Genomic DNA, 23,717 nt, shown 5'->3' on the forward strand with positions numbered 1-23,717 from the left:
GAGGAATTCAACATAAAGTTTGATAACAAAAGTATGTTTGTCTTCCACTTCCAAAGTTCAGTTGTGGTTATCCAGAATCTGGTTTGAATCGACAAAGTACAAATGGTTAAGCTTGGAAAACAGAGCAGGGAGAAATGAATGTCATCAAATGGAATTTGGACTTGCTGGAAAACATGGGTTTTTGGCTCAATTGCATTAGGAGTTACATGGTCAGTATTGTGCTTCAGGAAGGGAACCACTTGGAGTAGATCCAGTATCACGAGATTTTTTTTAAATGAACCCTTCATGACATGCTACATTGACATTTTAATATACAATGTCCTCCATAATGTGTGGGACAAAGAAACATTTTTCCTTTATTTGCCCCTGTTTTCCACAGTTTGAAAATTGTAATGAAACAATTTATGTCATTAAAGTGCACATTCCATATTTTATTAAAGGGTATTGGTTTGACCTTGGGGTGACACATTGGGTGGAGAGGTTAGCACAAGCGCCAGCAACTGGGACTGGTGTTCAAATCCTGCGCTGTCTGTTAGGAATTTGTATGTTCTCCCTGTGTCTGCATGGTGGCTCCTGTTTTCTCCCACTGTTGGAAATATACTGGGGGTGAAGGTTAATCGGGTGTGATTGGGCAGCATGGGCTTGTGAGTTGAAATAGCCTGTTACCATTATGTATGTCTAAATTTATAAATTTAAATTTAAAATACCACATTCTTTATACATATGCCCTTCATTTCGGGGCACCATAATTTTTGGGACATAGCAATGGTGTCTATATTAAAGTAGTTATGTTTAGTGCTTTGATACATATCCTTTGCATGCAACGATTGGTTAAAGACTGTGATTCATTGACATTCCCAGGTGTCTCTGCCTCTCCTGTAGTCATCTGCCCATTTTGGGAGATTGTCCCTTAAGTTTTCTCTTCAGCATGTGGAGGACATGCTCAATTGGATTTAGATCAGGTGACTGACTTGGTCATTAAATAATTTTTGATTTTAGCTTTGAAAAGTTTCTTTGTCACTTCAGCAGTATGTTTGGAATCATTGTTGTGCCATCCAATGAGTTTGGAGCCATTTGCTCGAACCTGAGCATACCAGATGTTTTATACACCTCAGAATTCCTTTTGCTATTGCCATCAGCAGTGACATCATCAATGAAGATAAGTGCACAGTTGCTATGGCAGCCCAGGCCAGAACACATCGACCACCTTGTTTCCCAGGTGAGATGGTGATCTTTGGCAGTTCCTTTGCACTTCCACACTTTGTTCTTGGCACCACTCTGATGCAGGTTAATCTTGAACTCAACTGCAATGAGACCTTTTTCAGAATTCTGCAGGCTCTTTTCCATCTTGCATCTCTGTATTTCTATTCATTAAGTTTTCTGTGGGCCGTAGTCATTGACACACGCACACCCTGGCTCCAAAAGAGTGCTTCTGTTCTGACAGATATACATGGGTTTTTCTTCATCATAATGAGAATGCTTCTGCCACCAGCAGTGGAGGTCTTCCTTGGAATACCAGTCCCTATGTGATTACTGAGTTCACCAGTACACAATTCTTTCTTAATGATGTTCCCAGCAGTTGATTTTGGTCATCCTAAAGTTTGGGTGATATCTCTTACTGTTTTATTCTTATTTTTCAGCCTCATAATGGTTTCAGAAAGCCAAGCTCTCTTACACCTGCACCAATGAAGCAATTAACAATACCTGAGTCCTCACAAACACCTGTAAAGTCAAATTTCACAAATATGATGGTGTCCTGAAATGGGGGAACTATGTATAAAAAGTGCTGTAATTTCTACATGGTTAAACCCAAAATGTTTTGAACAAAAATTGGAACGTGCACTTTAATCATACGTGAATTGTTTGAATGCAAATTTAAAACTGTGGAGCACAGGGGCAAATAAAGGAAAAATATGTGCTTTGTCCCAAACATTATGGAGGAGAAGGAGGAGGGAGGGTGTATGTGTGCATTAACACATAAATACATTAATTTGTATCTATATATAAATAGATAGATACATTCATATATATGCATACACTGTATATAAAGTCTACAATTTTCCAATGTGCTGTTAGCATAATGTTTTCAAACTGTATCAGATATTTCTAAGCAAAGCTTTGACAGATAATGGAACTAATGTATTTAGTCAGTGTAAAGTATAACAGTAAGAAAAGGTATTTTTTGAAATTATTGTTCCTACTATATGATGGTTTTACTCATGGTTGATGGTTGCACTGACCTGGGAGTGCAAATTGACGCTTGAAGGTCTCCCCAATCTGATCAAGGATTTTTCTTGTAAATTGAGAATGAATCTGTGAATTGCCTCGAGCTGTAAAATTCCAACCAATACAATCTATTTTTCAAAACGTAACTGGGTGTAGGTTAATTGGGTGGCACGGACTCATGGGCCAAAATGCCCTGTTACCTTGCAGTATGGTTAAAATTTAAAAAAAATTCGTCAAGTTGCGTTTATTTGTCATTTGCACCATAACCCATGCAGTGTACAGTGAAAATGAGTTTGTCTGGACTGTGGAACTGGTTATTTACATGGGTAAATTAGCTCAGAAACATTTTATAAATAGCCTGATATTTTTAAATGAAATGTTATTCATGATATGCAATATATGCTAGCCCTGTGTCCCCAGAGTTCAGAAGCCTAACGGCTTGGGTGGGGGGGGGGGGTGGGAAGATGTCTCATAATCTGGTCGTGAGGGCCCAAATGCTTCAGTTCCTCTTCCCAGATGGCAGGAGGGAGAACAGATTGCGGGAGGGGTGTGTGGAGTCCTTCATGAAAATTGTAAATTGTTTGCTTTCTGCAAACAATGACCATTACAAATGTCCATCATGGCAGGGAGAGGGACCCCAATAATCCCCTTAGCAGCCTTTTCTATCTGCTGCAGGGTCTTGCATTCTGAGATGGTAGAGTTACCGAACCAGACGGTGATGCGGTTACATAGGATGCTCTCACCCCCTGTAGAATGTAGTGAGGGTGGAGGGTGGAAGCTGAACTTTCCTTAACCTCCACAGGAAGTAAAGGCATTGCAGGGCCTTCTTGGCAGTGGATCTGGTGTTGAGGATACAGAATATCCATTGTATTTCCAAACTGAATGAGCTGACCTGAAACTATTGTATATCCTTGACTTAATGACAAATTATATTCTAAAAGGAAAGGTAGCAATTATAGATTAACAAAAAGAAAAGCAGTGGGCTTTCCTTCAGAGAAGGAAATAAGCTGATCTTTTGAATGAAAACCCATTATTAAAATTGAATGTTAAATATTTACTTAAAGAAATAAAATGTCAGGACAGATATTACAAAATAAGATTTGATTGTCGTCGCTTCTGTTATATGTGGTGTCTCTGAAAATAATCTTGTGCATAAAAATTTACAGTCCTCATATATCTTGCACTGAAATGATCCAGGCAAGATAACCTGATTTTATTCCTGCCCTGCAGATAAAAATGTAATTTTGAGGTACAAACTAATATTTCATATTGCATTTTGTAATACCCAGCACAAGATCGTAAAAATATCAAGTCATGTTTAACTCGGCTGTTTATGTGCGAATGTGACACAGGTGTTCTTTCAGTTCTAAGCAGCAAGAAGAAATGAAAACTCACATGACACTTCCTTGAATACAATTTATTAAAGCAATATGACTTCTGTGTCCACTTTTTTACAAACTAATAGCATGCAGAAATAATAGCCAATTCTTGTTTATTTGCATTAAGCACTGACTCCCTCCTTACCAGCTACTCTGGCATGATGTTTTCTGAGATAGAACACCTTGTTTCCTTTCATTCCTTCCTTCCAAGTAGTGAGTGAGAAGCAATATTATACCTCATGAAGCGCCTCCACATAAGCCTGTGAAGCACAGATTGATGACCAAACAACGAGAAAATGCTGGTGTGCATCAATTAATTCTTCCTCAAAACCAGCTGTAAATTATTGAGTCCAATGATAGGAACATGCTTGTCAATAAGTGTTCAGGTGATGTTTAAATTAACAGTGGAGAAAAATCTCCAAGCTCTCGCAACCAAAATATCAAGCTTGCCCAATGAGCTTTCATAAAACGTAGAAGAATGATAGTCTTGTGATGCTGACTGTTATTGCAAGGCCACTGTCGCATGATAGCCCAGTAGACTAATAGGCATTTTGGTCATGAGCCTGCCATAGAAGACACCAGTAGAATCAGAATCAGAATTTATTATCATGAACATGTGGCTCAAAATTTATTGTTTTGTGGCAGCATTACAGATGCAAAACTAGCTATATATACATAATGGATATAAAACTTGACATATATATACATATATATACATATAAATACATGTAGATATATATATATATATATATATATGAAATATATAATGTGTGTATGTATATATATATATGTGTGTGTGTGTGTGTATATATATATAAATATATATGTATATGTGTATATATATGTGTGTGTGTGTGTATATATAGTACAGATCCAAAATCTGTTATATTTATAGAGAAAGAGAGAGAGAGAGAGAGATTCAAAACTTAATATATCTTGTTACAAAATCAAACCAGCAACCATAAAGTCACAAAAATTCCCCTTTTATAACAATCCCACTTTTATAACAATGCCCACTGGTTACTATGCAAATCTCTATAACAGTGTAAAACTAATAAATTCCCCAGCCTAAATATAACATATGCAATTAAAGTCTAAGTTCTATTTCCAACCAGTCCACAGAAAAACTTAGACACAAAACAAACACAAAACACACAAGACTCACAAAACTTCGATCTCAACTGAAGCAAAGATCATAAACAAAATTCAGTTTGTTTGGTAAACTGAAGCCAAAAGATCTTTGAGAGAGAGAGCACAAAATTCGACATTGTCTTGAGTTACTTGCAGAGAGAGGAACCACTGACCTGGTCCGGATCCTTCTGGCTGCCTTCAGAATGTTCATCCCTTTTAAAATGCCCAACATTCTAAACCATCCTCCAGACCATGATTCATGCCCTGGGCCTCCTTCCACTCCACAGCATCACCCAGTGGTGGTTCATCATCCTAGTCCAGAAATGTTTAGATCATTTTCTGCACATGCTCAGTCCATCTCCCACTCTCTCAGCCGTCTACATTGGCTCTCTAAGACAAACTGTCACTTTTTAACATAAAACCACACAACACATAGGCCAATACACAACACAGAATTCTGTAACTATATATATATTATATATATATATATATATATATATATATATATATTACAGATCCAAAATCTCTTTATATATAAAGAGAGAGAGATTCAAAACTTTATATATATACAGGATTACAGGTACACAATCCTTTATTCGGACATCTAAAATCTGGTAAGCTCCAAAATAGAGCAAGTGGGGACTGGCAGCCGGGGGAGGTATCTGAGGGACCATGGTCAGGGGAGGCAGCAGAGTGACCAGTGGCTGGCAGAGACTGCCAGACAGCCAAGGGAATGATGGTCAGGAGAGGTGGCCAAGGGACTGGCGGTAGGGACAGGCAGCCAATGACCTGGTGGTCAGGGAGGTGGATGATGGACCGGCAGTCAGGGGATGTGGCCAAGCAGCCGAGGGACCATGATCGAGTGAGGCAGCCAGGGGACCAGCGGTCAGGGGATATGGCTAGGCAGCTGAGGGACTGCGGTTGGGGAGTCGGCCGAAGGACTGTGTTTGGGGGAGACAGCCGAGGGACCATGATCGGGGGAGGCAGCTGAGAGACCGACAGCCGGTGGAGACTGCTGGGTGGCCAAGAGACAAGTGGCCGAGGGATTGGCAGTCGGGGGTGCTGGCTGGGCAACTGAGGGACTACGGTCGGAGAGTTGACTGAGGGACTGCTTTTGGGTGAGACAGTTGAGGGACCGCGGTCGGGGGAGGCAGCTGAGGGACCGGCAGTTGGGGGAGACAGCTGGGTGACAGGAAGAGGGTGGGGATGGATACGGCAATATAATTTGAGTGGGCTTTCCGAAATCCGGAAAAATCTGAAATTCGGAACACACTGTCCCCCAAGGGTTCCAGATAAAGGACCGTGTATCTTAAATCCAAAACTTGCTATATATATATTACAGATTCAAAACATACTTTATATATATGTATTACAGATCCAAAACCTGCTATATCTATATTACAGATGCAAAATGTGCTATATATACATTACAGATCCAAAACTTGCTATACATATTACAGATGCAAAACTTGCTATATATATATATAATAGATTCAAAACTTGCTATCTATACATTACAGATGCAAAATGTGCTATCTATACATTACAGATTCAAAACTTGCTATATATGACATATTTAAAAATAAATAAATAAATAGACCATTTATCAGAAATCTGATCGAAGAGGGGCAGAAGCTTTTTTTTTACTGGTGGGTGTTCATCTTCAAATTCAATTACCTCCTTCCTGATGATAGCAGTGAGAAAAAGGCATGGCCTTGGTGGAGAGGGTCCTGGAGGATGGAGGTTGCTTTATTGAGATACCACCTCTTAAAGATTTCCTTAATGGAGCGAAAACAAATGCCCATTTTGTGTTGGCTGAATTCACAACTCTCTGTAGCCTTTTCTGATCCTATGCATTGGCACTGTATCAGACAGTGATGCAATCAGTCAGAATGCTCTGAATGGTACTCTTATAGAAATTTGCAAATCTTTGGTGACATACCAGATCTCCTTCAACTCTTATTCAACTCTTCCTGGTGAGCCTTCTTCATGAAAGCTCCAGGGTAGGTCTTCAAAGATGTTGACACCAAGGAATTTGAAATTGTTTACCCTGTCCACTGCGAACCTCTTGATGAGGACTGGTTTCTGTCCTCCTGATTTCTACAGTTCGCTCCTTGGTTGTTGTGATACCACTCAATGAGAAGTTGTCTAAGTATGCATCCTTGAGGGCACCTGTGTGGGTTGTCAGTGAGGAGCAGATGTTGTTACCATTTCACTCTTGCTGTGGTCTCCTGATGAGGAAGTCAAGGATCTAGTTGCAGAGGGTGGTGCAGAGGCCCAGGTTTTCCAGCTTGCTGACCAGTACTGAGGGGATGATGGTGTTGAAAACTGAGTTATAATCAATTTTTTTTTTAAACTTTATTTATTCATTCAAAAAACAAATAATACATGACATATACAACAATGAACCATAAACATGAATGTTATTTTTTATATATAGAAAAAAAAGAAAAGAAAAGAATACCCCCCCAGCCAACTCTCCTAAGGAGAGCCATAAAGAAAGAAAAAAGAAAAAATATTAAAGAAAAATTAAATATACATGTTAAGATCTAATCAATGTAAATTGAAATATAAATATTCTGAATATAACAACCACTCATTAATTAAAAAATTATAATTATCACATGAAACATATGTAATTTTTTCCATTATTAAACAATATCTCATCTTGTTATGCCATCTATTAATAGCAATCACATTTGTATCTTTCCACGTACTAGCAATACATTTTTTTGCTACAGATAAAGCTAAATATACAAAAGCAAGCTGAAACTTATCTAATCCCAAGCCTTTCAGAGGTTGCAAACTACCCAATAAAAATACTGTTGGATCTAAAAGTATTTTAATCTTATACAGGTATTCTAAAAACGATTGAATTTTCTTCCAAAAAGATTGTATATGTATACATGACCAAACAGCATGAAAAAATGTTCCAGCCATATTACCACATCTAAAACACAAATCTGATTCATGAAAACCATACTTTAAAAATTTTTTCAGGTGTTAAGTATAATTGATGTAAAAAATTATAGTTAATCATTGCATAATGTGCATTTATCAATCTAGTCACACTAACATAATAGATATCTAACCAATCATCTTCGGAAAAAATAAAACCAATATCCGCTTCCCATTTACTTTTAGATCTATCCCAACCCTTTTTATCCATACCATCCTGTAATATTTGATACATAGATGAAATATAACCCTTCTCTGGTACCTTCATAAGAAAATTCTCAAATTTAGTCATTTCAGGTAAAATCATATGTCTATCAAACATATATTTTACCAAAGATCGAATTTGAAAATAGAGAAACAAAGGGTCCTTATCAATACCATTTCATCATTTGCATTTGGGGCATAAATATTAAGTAAAGTCCAAAATTCACTAAAAATCTTACAATTCAATTTAATATCATGCCTTTTTTCTCCATTGATTGTAATTCAAAAGATAAATTTTTATGTATCAAAATTGCTATGCCTTTAGTCCTAGAATTAAATGAAGAAGAATATACATGCCCAACCCAGTCTCTCTTTAAATTCATACTTTCCTTCACATTCAAATGTGTTTCTTGTAAAAAAGCAATATCAATTTTAATTTTCTTAATATACACCAAGACTCGCTTATGCTTAATCGTTCTATTTAAACCTCAAACATTAAAAGTAGCAAACCTCAACTTTGACATACCTACTATTATTACTAAATACCAGTAATATCTTTATATAAAAACTCAAATCAATGTATATAGGCCCTCCAATAGAAAAAAATCACAAATTAAAAATTAACTAAAATGAAAATCAAAAAAAGAAAAAAGAAAAGAAAAGAAAATACCCCACCAAAAAAAAAGGCTACCAAAAGGTAGTAATCCCCTAAGTAAAAATTGGGTGTGGGTCACCCACCAGTGGCTGATGACTAGTAAAGAACTTAGAGCAAATTTTTCCCTCCCCAGCCAAACAATGAATAACGTTAACATATCATAATAACAAAAATAATAGTTAGAAAAAGAAAATTCTTCTTTTCATCCAAGAGATTCCAATCTCGAAGATCCCATTTCAGAAGAAGTTGGGCTCTTTCCATTCCCGTTTTTCCCATTTCTGCCATTTCATCCGTTTCCAGAACAACCAGATTTTTCTTTAGAAGACAATGGTGAACAATGTCTTTGTCCTCTTATATCTGGCAATGAATCAGCAAAAATCATTGCTTCACGATCATTCTCAAAAAACCGAAATTGATAGTCTGCATAAAACACATTCAACACTGCAGGGTAGCGAAAAGTGGACTTATAACCTTTACGCCACAAAACTTCTTTAACTGGATTAAATTGATGTCGACCTCTTGATTCAAATCAGGATTTTAAAAAAACTCTGCTATTCTGAAGCAATAACAGTGTTTGTCATTGTCTCACAATTTGCACTGCTAGTCGAAGTATTGCTTATTAATTAAAACATCAAGTTATTACCGGTCTCAGTGGTTGACCAGCTGAGGGTGTTCTTCTTAGAGCTCTATGGGCTCTTTCCAGTACCAATCCTCCAGAAAAAAATTCTTGCCCTAATACTTGCGGGATCCAGTCTTTAAAGAAACGAAGAGGATCTTGTCCTTCTATACCTTCTAGCAAACCAACAATTTTCACATTATTCCTTCTGCTTTGATCCTCCAAGTAGTCTATTTTCCTCTCTAGCTCCTTCTCGCATTCTCCCAATTCTATGACTGATTTTTCAACCTTCAGCACTTTTTCTGTGTTAGAAGCCACTTGTTGTTTACAGTCCGAAAAAGCAGTCTGAATTAAAAAAAAAAATCTTCATAGGATGCATCCACACGTGCTTTAACTGTATTCATTTCTGAACTTATACTAGCATTCATTTGAACCATCTCATTCATTAGAGGCTGAATACACTGTAGATCAGAAAAGCTCAGCCCTGCTCTCTCTGATGTAGTGGCAGAAAAAGGTAACTGCAGCTCCTGCTGCGACTCAACAGAAGGCATTTTAAAAGTTTTACTGCGGGTCTGGACTCCCAGTGATGGCACCTCGACTTCCTCAGGGGGTCGCTGCTGGTCTCCCCCCACATCTCGTTGTTTTTTCACAAAATCACGAAGGTAAGTGATTTCTTCAGGTTGAAATGCTTCCTGATACATTTCCAACAATGGAGTCATCTTCCTGCGTGCTCCCTCCATTGAAATCAAAAGGCTTTCCAAATTGGGATCCAAGTTTTGAGGTTTAGACACTGAAGAGATTAAGCATGGGGCTATATCAAGTCGTCTAGGCCCCAAATCTTCAGCATTTCGAGAATGTAACTTCTTCTGCACATGAGGTTTAATCTTTTTACCATTAGTGGCCATAATAGTTCCATGAAACTTTAAACTAAAATTTTTAAAGTTTAAACTTGAAAATAAAGGGTTAAAAAATGGGTACTTAAAAGTCTGGCCAGAGAGGTCGAGATTACACGTCAAGACTCTACGCCATCTTGCCACGCCCCTGAGTTATAATCAATGAAAAGCAGCCAGTTTTATAGGGCTGAGTGGAGAGCATCTGCTGTGGAACGATTGAGGTAGGTGATTTGCAGTAGGTCCAGGTCTTTTCTTAGTTATGAGTTAATCCTTGCCATGACCAATTTCCCAAAGCTTTTCTTCACTGTAGATGTGAGTGCTACTGGGCATTGAGACAGCTGTCCCTACTCTTCTTGGGCACCGGGATGATTGATGCCCTTTAGAAGCAGATGGGAACCTTTGACTGTAGCTGTGAGAGATTAAAAAATGTCCATGAACACTCCGGGTAGTTGGTTGGCACAGATTTTTAGTACCTTGCCATGTACACCATCACCGCCTGTCGCATTGCGAGGGTTCATCCTCTTGAAGGATGTTCTGATGTTGGCCATGGAGACAGACATCACAGGGTCACCAGCTTCTGCAGGGATTCTCAGCTCATCAGGGAGTGAAACATCACAGCCATTTATGATGTCAGGCTTCATCATAATGTCCTGCAATCCCTGCCGTAGCTGGTGATCTTCTGACTCTGCTTCGAGCTTCCCTTGGAACTTCCTCTTTGCTGAAAAAAGTAACCTTTTATAGGTCATACCTGGACATTCTGTAGAGATCTGGATCATCGGTCTGAAGCACCAGCACTCTCACCCACTGCACGTTGCAAATAGTCTATAGATTCAAGGTGCTAGCTGCTACACATCTAACCTTTGTTCCTACATTTGGCTGAGGGTGTTAGAGGAGAGAGAGACAGAGAACATGCAAATCGAAGTGTACCTGGAGTTCGGAGAGGGGAGAAAGGAGATATCAGAAACTTGATGCTGGAGGGAACATAAAGTGGTAGAGAGAGATGTGGGATTGATCTGCAAGTAGCTAAAACTTGAGTCCTTGTCAAGGAAAGTTACCCAGATATCGTAGGCTGTGTAAGGACTTCTGGAGATACATGCTGGTGAGCTGAGTGGATCAAAAATCTTGGAAGTGATTAGAGAAATATCAGAGGAATTCCCATGATTCTTTATAATCAGACTGAAAACATGATGTTATATCTATAAATTCAGCACAGTAACAGGTTCTTCTGGCCCACGAGCCCATGCCACTGTAATTTCCCAAATAACATACAACCCCTGTACATTTTGAAGGGAGGAAGGAGACCGGAGGAAACCCATACAGACATAAACACATTACAGACAGTGCCGGATTCAAACGCGGATCACTGGCACTGTGACAGTGTTGCACTAACCACTCCTTCTAACCGCAGTTTAACTTCATGCAGAGGAGTTAACAGTTTTATATAAAATTACTGAAGTCCATGATACTTCAGGTATCCACACTCATTTAACTTGCACTTGGCATATTCAGAAAAATACAGTCTTTGTCTTTTGTGATTCAGTCTGCAGGAAAAGGATAGTTTTGATTGATATTTGACACCAAAATTAAAATGTTATCAGAACTCTGATATTTGCTTCACTGGATTTACAACCAACCTTCATTCCATCTATTGGGAACTGTTTATCACAAATGACTCTGACTTTACCTTTGTGCTTTCTGCCAATCTTCAATCCACTATCAGCACAGTTCTCAGCGCTGACAGCTTCAGTTTTGTCAAGCTGATCTCAATAAACAAATCTGATTTTTGGCTCTGAGAATGGATTGCTTTTGATCAATAATCTGAAGCATCCACAAATATAAATGTATCTTTTCCTTCTCTCCTCCTCCACTTGGGAACCCAATTGTTATATATTCCCCATGTGAACACCGATGTTGTGAATTTCAGTCCTTGGGTATCTGAAAAGCAAGATTTAATCTCATTGGTTCATCTGCGTTCAGAGGAAGTGAGTCATGTACTTTAAGCAGAAAAATATATTTTCTGCAAGAGTTTCGATTATTGGCAAAATAATGCATGCTATTTTCCTTGATATTTCTGGGGTTATTTGTCTGCTAGGATTGGACCAAGAGTGTACATCTAATGACACCCCTTTAATAACATCTGTCCATGATGTTGTATTTGCCCTTGGTTACAACCATGCTAGAAATTCTCCCTTTGATATTGTTGAATTGTTTTAAACTCAGCCTGCAGTTACTGAAGATGTAAATTGTGTGTAAAGTTCAAAGAAGCTTCAAGTCGACATTGCCTGGTCTCCTGTTTCAAGCAAGAATGGCTATCTCCAAAAGTAAGCCTGCAATCTACTTATTTGATCTCAGGGCTATTCCTTGTTCCAGACACTTGATCCAATGAGTTCGACATCATGAATTGATATTCCTAAAGGGTTACCTTAAGATTACAGTGAGAGGTTAAAGGGAACTCAGTAGATTTTCATCCACGTTATAAAGGAACAGGAACGAATGAATTAACGCTTAAGTTTGTTCTATCATTTAATTATAATAACTTAAGGCCATTTACCTTCCTTGATTCTGTGCTCCTCAATATGTTTACTGACCAACATTCAATCCATCAGTTTTGAGCATGCACCTAGTGAAAAATCAAAATCTGAAGATGCTGTGATTGTAGTAGAATCAGAGCAAAATGTTGAAGGAACTCTGCCAGTCTTTTCAACTCCGTAAAAAGCAAAGATATATTGCTGACATTTCAGGCCTGAGGAATAAGCACAAATCTGAGAATAGAAACAATGCTGGTTGGGGAAGGAATCCAGACCAAGAAAAGGTCTTAATTAGATATGATGGAACGAGGTAAGATGTGATCATGTTTGTGTGAAAGGAGACAGAAGGGAGACACAGATCTGGGGGAAGGCAACTGGGGAAGTGTTGGGGGGGGGGAGGAGGGCGTGGGGGTTTAATGAAAGCCAGAGAAGTCAATATTAATGCTGTCTGGTTGTAGGATGCCCAGTCGTTATCTTCCAATTTGCAGGTGGTCTCAGTATAGCCGTGCATGAGACTATGGACAGACATGTCAGCAAGGGAATGGGATGGGGAATTGAAATGGGTGACCACCAGGAGATCCATGCTATTGCAGGGAACAGAGCCGAGGTGCTCAACAAAGTCACCTCCCAGCGTTCAGTCCATTTGATGCAGAGGAGACCACAGCAGGAGCATCAGATGCAATAGATGACCCCTCCAGATTCACAAGTGAAATTCTGCTTCACTTGGGAGGACTGTTTGGCGCCTTGAATGGTGGTGAGGGAGGGTGTGTGGAGCATTTCCTGCGGTCACTGGGGTAGGTCCAAAGGGAATGATTGATGGGGAGGGTGGAATCACAAAGTCATGGAGGGAGTGGTCCCTGCAGAAGGAGGAGAGGGGAATATGTGTCTAGTAGTGGGATCATGTAGTAGGTGGACAAAATAGTGAAGGCTGATGTGTTGGATGTGGAAGCTGGTGGAGTGGTAGGTGAGGACAAGAGGAATCCTGTCCTTGCTGCACGTGGAGTTGTGGGGTGCCAGGGCAGAAGTGCAGGTAATGAAGATATGCAGGTGAGATGATGGTGAGAGAGGGAAAGCCATGTTGTTTGAAGAAAGAGGACATCTCTGATGATATGGCATGCAAGTCCTTTTCCTGGGTGCAGATGTGACGGAGACGGAGGAATTGAGAACATGGAATGGAAAACATATACCTCACTAAACAGAACACTTCACCAGGTTCAAAGAGGCAGCTCAGTTTGTGTAGTGGTCAGCACAAAGCTATTACAATGCCAACAACCTGGGTTTGAATCCACTGCTGGCTACATTAAAAAAAAGCTTATATGTTCTCCCTGTGTGCACGTGGATTTCCTTCAGTTCTCTGGTTTCCTCCCACCTCCAAAAGTGTATCAGTCACATGGATGTATTTGGCCACCACAGACTTAAGGACTGGAAGGGCTCATTGCTCTAGACCTTACATTCTACCTTGAGCAATTCCGAAGGTGGGATGTGGATGGAAAGGGAAGGTTGAGAATCACTGCTCTGGACCCAATTGTTACTGAAATATTTTGCTTGGGAAAATTTTCATTGGCTCATTTCCTTTGTAGTTAGGAAACCCTGCACATAACGAGTCAATGAGGGGAGATTAAAACAGTGGTTTTCATACTTTTTCTTCTACTCACATATTACCTTAAGCAATCCCTTACTAATTAGGTGGAATGTGAATTGGGGGAGGAGGGGGTGTAGTTTGAAAACCACTGCTCTAGAATTAACAAAAAATCTGTCTCCACCATTGCAACTGTGAATATCTATCTTCCCTTTTTACTTAATTATTTATTATTACTCTCGTGTGGTCAGGTAATTTCAACACTGTTTATTGGTGTATTGTGTGGATGTGTGCACCTGGAGAAAGCAGGAACCATTTACTCTGTACATTGTAGACACTTTGCGGTTAGACTAGAAACTTTAAATCCTTCTCTGGCTGACATGCATAGTGGGTGGATGTAGATTACAAACTGCCCCCAACTTGAGGCATTTCCAAGACAGCCGACATCTAATTTTCAATGTAATTCAAACCACAGAGTTTCTTTTATATCTTCTATCCTTATATTTCCTGTTTCAAACAATTAACTTTAGTTGACTAAATATAGCGACTTCGATCAAATAAATAGTTGCTTGAAGGCTAAATGAGTGGTGTGATTTCAACTATTACATGAAAACGTAAAATTATCTACCTTAAAGTTGAATTGAAATAACATCTCCATTGATGCTCTGTGAATACAGAGTTACATTCATGCTAATAATCAACTAAAGTTATGATTGTTTCACTTACCCTTCTCAATCGCTCCATATTTTATAATGTACTATATAAAATCCCATTTCAGGCTCTTCACCACTGCACATGCTCCTACTGGCACTACAACACCCGGATGCACTGCACATGATCCTACTGGCATTACAACACCCAGGCACACTGCACATGCTCCTACTGGCACTACCGCACCTGGATGCACCGCCCATGCTCCTGGAACCTCTCATGCTCATAACAACAAAGATGACCACAGAAAGATGCCTCCAACAACCACACTGGAACCAATGGGATGCTAACCCAAAGTAAATTCTTCAAATATTTTTGGCCTTTTTGGCCCCGACAGGCACACCACTGCAAAGCTATTGCAAGTATGATCAGAGGGTGATCTTATGCCTAAGCTGTGGCTCGAGGATTTCTGCAACAAAATCAAAAGTACCATGACACCTTTGAGATTCTCCCTCATCATCGCCTTCATCCATGACTTCATTCCAGAACACGGGGACCCTTGATCTTTCCCTCTGCCACATTCTTATGCTTCTATGCACTATTTCAAAATACACTATTTAAACCAGGCGTCTTCTCCAGCAGTTTCTCAGCACAGCTCAACCCTCCTGTTCAAACCCCTCCCAGTTATCCACAATTTATCAATAAAGTTCTTCCACCTGAGAGCAGGTAAACGGGCTCCATTAGGATCCCCCATTGTTTGCACCAACTTGCAGATAAGGAGGCTGATAAGACCTGAACGTCTGGTGACAGATTCACAACTTCCACAGTAACCTATCTGTTCTGAAGAGGATGATGATGTCACTTCCTGCTACTGCATGCTACGTCACACGGGACATTTCTAGTTGAAATGTCCTATCCCCGGGGTTGACTTGTAGTCAGTGTGAAAGCAGAAAGTGTCACAGTTAAGTGTGGCCCAGTGGAAAGACCAGAAATGGCTTCTTTAACTGGGACACTGCATGGCCAATTAACTGAGATGCCAGTGAAAAAAGGGCTTATACTACATGGAAATGCATCACATTTCAGCTTTCTGTTCATCAGGCTGTTTTAAATACCAATACTGGAAGCTGGGTAGTCGGTTGACAATTTCTTCCAGGGCGGCACGATTGATGTAACGGTTAGCACAACACCTTTACAGCGCCAATGATCGGGACAAGGGTCAAATCCCACGCTGTCTGTAAGGAGTTTGTATGTTCTCCCTGTGTCTGCGACGGTTTTCTCCAGGGCTCCAGCTTCCTCCTACAGTTCGAGTAGGTTAATTGGGTGTAAACTGGGCAGCATGGACTCATGGGCTGAAATGGCCTGTTAGCATGCTCAATATCTCACAATAAAAATGTTTAATTAGAAAGAAAATTAAAAAGTGTTGATCTTACCCAATAGTTAACTTTGGCAGCAATTACTGGAGATTTGTTCATGCAAAGCAATAGATAGGAAGGAACTGAAAGTAAGTGTGGCCAAATGTGTGAATTATTCTATAATAATTGGCATCTGAATGAGTGCTTGTGCCATCAGCAATTTAAATGTTTATTTTGAAGATCAATTTGTAAATTCTTGCATTCTAGGTAATAATTATAAAAGTGAAAGAATGAAAGCAAAAACCCTTCATTCACATGAAACGGGCTGCAGGAGGCAAACGTTTGAGTTGGCTGCATGATCTGAGTGTTTCTGGAAGTTCATGCTCTCCATCACTCTCTTTCATTTGAATTTCTTCGCGAAACATATATCTGAGATGAAACCTTTGGTTACCTGGTTTAATGTCTCAGTTAGCCCCTTCCACACTGGCACCTTATCCTACCTGTTAAAGGGCCAGTGTGAACACTTGCAAATAGACACACTGGGGATGGACTACCTAGGTAGGGTGAATCATCCCTGGGGTCATCTGATGCCTGCGTGGCAATTAGCCCAGCGTGAAAGTGACGTGGACTATCCAGAGATGAAGTAGTGAAGCACTTGTGATGTTTTGGCGTGAGTTCAGGAACGTGAAGGAAACAAAAGAGTAAAAAGAAGGTATAAAATTTGTATTCAGTTTACCAAATCTTGATCAATGTATTTTGATCTTGTATTTAAACAAAATCTTCTTCTTTCTTTGGCTTGGCTTCGCGGACGAAGATTTATGGAGGGGTAAATGTCCACGTCAGCTGCAGGCTCGTTTGTGGCTGACAAGTCCAATGCGGGACAGGCAGACACGGTTGCAGCGGTTGCAGGGGAAAATTGGTTGGTTGGGATTGGGTGTTGGGTTTTTCGTCCTTTGTCTTTTGTCAGTGAGGTGGGCTCTGCGGTCTTCTTCAAAGGAGGTTGCTGCCCGTCGAACTGTGAGGTGCCAAGATGCATGGTTTGAGGCGATATCAGCCCACTGGCGGTGGTCAATGTGGCAGGCACCAAGAGATTTCTTTAAGCAGTCCTTGTACCTCTTCTTTGGTGCACCTCTGACACGATGGCCAGTGGAGAGCTTGCCAAATAACACAATCTTGGGGAGGCGATGGTCCTCCATTCTGGAGACATGACCTACCCAGCGCAGTTGGATCTTCAGCAGTGTGGATTCGATGCTGTCGGCCTCTACCATCTCGAATACTTCGATGTTAGGGATGAAGTCGCTCCAATGAATGTTGAGGATGGAGCGGAGTCAACGCTGGTGGAAGCGTTCTAGGAGCTGTAGGTGATGCCGGTAGAGGACCCGTGATTCGGAGCCAAACAGGAGTGTGGTTATGACAATGGCTCTGTATATGCTTATCTTTGTGCGGTTTTTCAGTTGGTTGTTTTTCCAGACTCTTTTGTGTAGTCTTCCAAAGGCGCTATTTGCCTTGGCGAGTCTGTTGTCTATCTCGTTGTCGATCCTTGCATCCGATGAAATGGTGCAGCCGAGCTAGGTAAACTGGTTGACCGTTTTGAATTTTGTGTGCCCGATGGAGATGTGGAGGGGGCAGGTAGTCATGGTGGGGAGCTGGCTGACGGAGGACCTCAGTTTTCTTCAGGCTGACTTCCAGGCCAAACATTTTGGCAGTTTCCGCAAAACAGGACGTCAAGCGCTGAAGAGCTGGCTCTGAATGGGCAACTAAAGCGATATCGTCTGCAAAGAGTAGTTCACGGACATGTTGCTCTTGTGTCTTGGTGTGAGCTTTCAGGCGCCTCACAGTATGAGCCTTCCAGCTCCTGTTGTTCTGCCACCCTGTATAAAGCTTTATAAATTTATAAAGGACTGTGGGAAAGTGGTTGCAACAATAAAACACATAGATGCACAATTTATAGACAGTGGGAAAGTTGGGGAGAGAGAAAGAAAAAGCAGACGATGATGCCCCTGCCCTCCCAGAGAATGGATGTATGCATGGAGCACTCACAGAGGGGTTTCTCTGCTGCACGGAATTCTGGGAGGACAGGTCCACCATCACTTGACGCATCACTCATATGTCCCAGGTGGAGGATAGGCGCCCCTCTCCCCAGGGATACCTGGTGGTGAGTGTGAGAGAACGCAGAGAACCGATTAACAATGGTCCAGTGTAAACGGCACAAACGACTGCTTTAGCTGGCTCTTTGAACAGCCAATTTTGCCTTTCTGTTGCTGAAGAACTTGGCCTCTTTATTGTCATCTTCCAGCATTGCTTGGCCGCTTGATTCAAACCAGATGACCACTGCATAACTTATTCCACTAAATATGGTCCCTTATTGATGCAGGCTTTAATTTTGCTTGGAATGCTGGCTGAGGTGTACAAATGCCTGACATCCCTGCTGCATGTATCCACTTTAAAATGAAGGGGCTAACATTTCTATTCAAAGAACAGAAATAAGAGTTTTGCCCAAATCTGTCAAGAACTTGTCGGACTGCATGGCTCACAATCAATTTGGCCGTTGCTCTTTCACAGAACAAATCAGTTGAGTGACAATTTCAGTTATATCAATAATAAATGATGGGTCTGGCTTTATTTTTGCAATGAAATTTGATGAAAAGAAAATTAAGCCAAATACAAAAAGAACGAAGCTGGATTCATTTTGAATTATTCTTTTGGTAAATAATTGGGGTGCTATCAGATTAATTAGGTGCAAGCAGATCTGACATGACTCCCTCTTCCATCTATCCCTTTCATCTTACTTATCTTTAAGTGAGCTATGTTTCCACAGATACAATCTATGCGAAACAAAAACCGGTCTTCTCACTCTGGATCTATATTGTGCATGCTGCAAACATCCCTCTTTCTTTGTAAATCTAATTTAAACTGTCATTTGGTCAAATATTTGAGCCCTTGGTGATCTGAAAGTGACCAATTTCAGCAAGACATCTCTCCTACAGCTGGGCTGCATGAAGAATCCTGACTAAAGAACTGCACCTGCTAACTTTAATAAAAAGGAACCCATTTCATACAGTGTCAGGAATAATTGATAAATCTGCTATTTGCTTGTGGTCTGTCACACAAAGAATTGTCACAATGGCTGAAATCCAATCTGTAGTGTGATGACATTATGTTGGGCATGATGATATCATGCAAGCTGCCAGCCTGTTGAAGCAAAATTAGAGGATGGCTTCAAGCAATCTGACATAGTCTCTCCAAAGACTGACAGCTCTGTTAAAGCATGCAATTTGAAAGCAGCCTTGAACAACGCCAGTGGCCAAGACCATCATGTTATAAAAACCTTTTGTTCCATTGTATTTCAGGAATTTTATCAGTGTTTAGAATCAAGTACCACTATTCAATTTCTGATTACCTGACATCTTAAATCCAAGACCTATAAATATAAAAGGGACACACTGGGATTAGACCTTGTCATGTTCTAAGAGATAAACACGCACATTAATTCATCTGCTCTTTGCGAGCAGAGAAAGGGCACAAAGTTGTCAGTAGTTTTATGCATTTTAAAAAAAAATTAAGCTTTAAATTTAACCAAATTAAAATTTTTAATTTAACTGGCAGCGCAGTTAGCCCTATTACAGTGGCAGCAACCCAGGATCGAGAAAGAGTCGGCAAAGAGTTTCGACATTCTCCCTGTTTCTGCATGGGATCTCCCCAGAAGCTCCATTTCCTCCCACCCTTCAAAATGTAAGAGGGTTGTGGGATGGAAGGATCTACTACTGTGCTGTATGTCTAAATTTAAAAAAATTAAATGATACAAAATTGTCGGTTGTTTCATGGTTGAATGTTGAATAGAGAAGTTACATCTGAGAGGAAGCACATTCCAGAAAATGTTGTAGCTTGCCCTGTTCTGTGTGTTTGTCTGCATTCTGTAAAATACTACATCATGTCTGCGAGTGAGCACGCCAATGACACAGCACAATTGGCCGCCACCTTTGCATGCTTCCCAAGGACTAGATCTCGCGCTCTTCCGTGAGAATGGGAGACAAGCAAACAGCAGATCTCTGCGAAGAGATACACCTTTCAGAAGTGCCCTCAGCATCACAGGATCAGATGTTGAAATTGAATGGCTCTGCTCGCTTCTGAATTAAAATGGATAGATTTCAACCTGCCCAGATTAAAACATTGGTTAAGCCTGCATCGGAAATGATGATGTGCATGGCCACAGCATATCCCACTGCCCCATTCTCCCTTCCTGCATTACTCTTATCTTTTTTTTTCATGGGCACTTACTTGATTGTACTTCTTCCAAACTACACCCAGAATGTTCTCCAACAATCTTTTCATAAAGCAATTTCACTTGTCCTCTTTCCTCATTCTCTTAGTAATGGTATGAAATTGACAAATCATTGTCAATGACTCTCCAACCACGAAGCAATAGGCCTTGCCGATAAAATTCTTAAGCAGGTTTGCCATGACAACTTGAAGAATGAGCAAAATAAGCCATTGTTATTACTGGAACTCCATTTGCAGAAAAATTGCTTTCAGGGTATTTTGAGAGAATTTAAACAACTTAATACACTGTATTAGGGCATACCTTAAGAAATGTTGCCTTGTGCCTCCACTTCATTTTCAGACATAATGGGGAATAGACTTCTGGCCTGCTATCAATATATTGAGGGTAATTTCTGGTTGAAAAGCCTATTCAGCAAATTGAAAGGTATAGATTGTGCAATTTTCATTTTGATACGAGTGAGTTTCTGTTAGCAACCTAATTTAAGCAACCAGAACTCTTAAGAAGAAGATGAAATGGTGAAAGCTTATTAATATATTGACTTTACTATATGGTCAAGAATTCCTCACTGAATAACAGATCAATTTCCGAAAGGGAAAAAGGAAATGTCATAATTTGCTGTGTTTATGGCCGGAGAGGCTGTTTTGCAACAAATCTTTCTGATTTCCTTCCACTTTGTCTAGCTTTGCTATTTTGTAATCAGAGTGAATCGAAGTTACACAAGCAGAATATCATTTCAAGGAAATCTCTCGCTATTGCAAAAAAAACTAGTTGTATTATCTTCACTGGAGGAGATAAGTCCCTCCGAATGGAAGAAAAGGTTGCCTAGAACTGATAATAATGTGAAAGACAATAACAGAAGGATAAGTTGTAGCCGTCTTTAAGACTGTAAAGAATAAATGAAGTTAATCACAATACACTTCTGTCAAAACGAAATTGTCTTTGAAAAGACTTTGATTGAGCAACCTTCTCTGTACCTTGGTTGATTATTAGTTCAATACAGCTTCAAAAATTATATTGTTTTCATACATCCACTGAATTATTTTTTTCAATCAAAAGACTGGGCTGTGGCTTGGTGAGGTTTGATGCCATGTGGATGAGATGTTGGAATGGACTGCATCACTCCTTTTCAGGTGGACATGAAAGAACCCGTGGGAGTGTATGGAGAAGTAGAAAGGAGCGATTCAGTATTTAGGGCAATCATTATCCCTTACCAACATCATTTAAACAGATTTTCTGGCCATGATCCAACTGCTGTCTCTTGGGCTCGTGTGTGAAAATTGGCCAACCCTGCTTAGTAACCAAGGCAGCGATGACATTTCCAAAATACTTCATTAGTTACAAAATGTTCTTGGGTGATCGGAAGTTAAATTATTTGCAAAGTATTTTAATTGTTGCATTACTGTAGTAGAATGAAAAGAGTTTTCAGAAATAAATGATGGTGGAGGTGAGATTCAGTGTTGTTGAGCAGGTTGTATCCTTTGGATCAGTTCACCACATCGATTCTGGTCCCTCTCCCATTGTGCAGATGGATTGGATGCAAGTCATCTGTTGTAAACAGAGAAGTACCTTAAGTGTCTTTTCCTTTTCTTCCACCATTGTCCCTGGTTTTTGGTGAAGGAAATATGACATTATGTTTTGGTAAATTGTCAAATTTATTCAGAGACTTAAGTCCATATATGCATGCAGTGTCAATGATAAGAGATTTATTCATTATTATTTTATCATGAGGCACACACAAAGGTTCTAATTGGAGGAGATTTTAATTGTTGTCTTGGTCCAATTTTGAATAAATCACAGAAATCACTAACTAGGACTAAAACTGCAAAAAGGATCTTGACTTTGATGAAGGAGTTAAACTTGAGAGGTGTTTGGTGAAAATTGAATCCAAAGGAAAGGGATTATTCCTTTTATTCTTACAAGCATGGCTCTTATTCGAGAATAGATATGTTTTTAATGTCGGCACAGTTACAAGCAAGAGTTATATATGTATAATATAATGCTCGGATGTTATCTGATGAGTCACCACTTTTGATATCGTGTACAATTTCTGACAAAGAAAACTTGTTTTAAAGGTGGACATTTAATTCTTCATTCTTGAAAAGAGTAGATTTTGGTGATTTTTATAAGGAAAGAAATCCAAGAATTTAAGAAGGATTTTGTTTAAAGAATTAGATTCCTTGAAAAAAGATTTGCAGAAAAATGGTTCCAAGAAAAAAAAGGGAAATTTAATAAAGAAAAAAAAATAAGGAATTAGACGTTGTTCTCTGTCGTCAATATGAACAATACCCTGCTTCCCACTATCAAACTCTCATTTGTCTGAAATGTCAAACTCTTCGTCCAACATTCAATAGATGATGAGCTGGGTTATTTTTGAAATCCACTTTTGGATAATGATCAGTTTGGTAAATGATGTGTTCATGTGACAGCATTTAGATGAGAAATTGGAAACAGGGACATATCCACACTGATTATTCACCATTAATCCCATATTCCCATTACCCAGATTATACCACTCGCCCATACACACAGTCAATTATCTGTCTTTGAAATGATGGAGGGAAGTGGAGAACCTGCAGGAAATGTGCAAGGTCTCAGGGAAAACATGCAAACTTCACACGGACAGTGCTGGAGGTCACTGGAGCTGTGAGACAGAGGCCCCAAGCAGGGCTGCCAGAAATAGAAAGGGGCCATGTGAAGGAAAAAAGACTTGCCTTCGGGAGAAGCCAAACTTAATAATGCTGCAGACTCAAGCATTCAGGTCAACGTTTGGCACGTGGGGTTGGATCACTGAGGTTTTTGTGCCGCATAGTGTCGAGGGCCCAGCTGCTTCCTCGCAGTTCTTGAAACCTGGGTTCAGTCCTGATCACCAGTGTTGCTTGTGTGGAGCTTGTAGTGTTTTCTCTGTGGCTTTGTCAGTTTTTGCTGGATGCTGCCTGTCTCCTCCCACATGCCAGAGATGTATGGGCTGGCAGATGAATCTTTCACAATAAATTGCTTTGAGTGAATGATAGAACTTGGGAGAAATTGATTGGAATTAAATTTAAATCTAAATTTTAAATGTTTAATTTTAAAAAAAATAAATTTAGACATACAGCATGATAACAGGCCATTTGGCCCATGAGCCCGTGCCGCCCAATTACTGTGAATCCCCTGGTACATTTAGAATGGTGTGAGGAAGCTGGAGCCCACGAAGGAAACCCACGCCAACACGGGAAGAATGTACAAACTCCCTAGAGTCAGTGCCTGACCCAAGTCCAGATCAC

General features: G+C 40.0%; 1 protein-coding gene and 1 long non-coding RNA gene across 12 annotated transcripts in view; both read left to right on the forward strand.

Moving 5' to 3' along the window:
- The window catches only part of LOC138738963 (limbic system-associated membrane protein-like), a 1,544,776-nt gene that overhangs the window by 1,102,681 nt on the left and 418,378 nt on the right, over nt 1-23,717 (forward strand). The window lies entirely within an intron of this gene.
- LOC138738964 (uncharacterized) lies at nt 977-3,655 on the forward strand. Its single transcript, XR_011341906.1, has 2 exons — nt 977-1,219; nt 3,516-3,655. It is a non-coding gene; the product is annotated as an uncharacterized lncRNA (long non-coding RNA).

The sequence above is a fragment of the Narcine bancroftii genome, chromosome 7 (assembly GCF_036971445.1).
Source record: "Narcine bancroftii isolate sNarBan1 chromosome 7, sNarBan1.hap1, whole genome shotgun sequence".
NCBI classification, from domain to species: Eukaryota; Metazoa; Chordata; class Chondrichthyes; order Torpediniformes; family Narcinidae; genus Narcine; species Narcine bancroftii.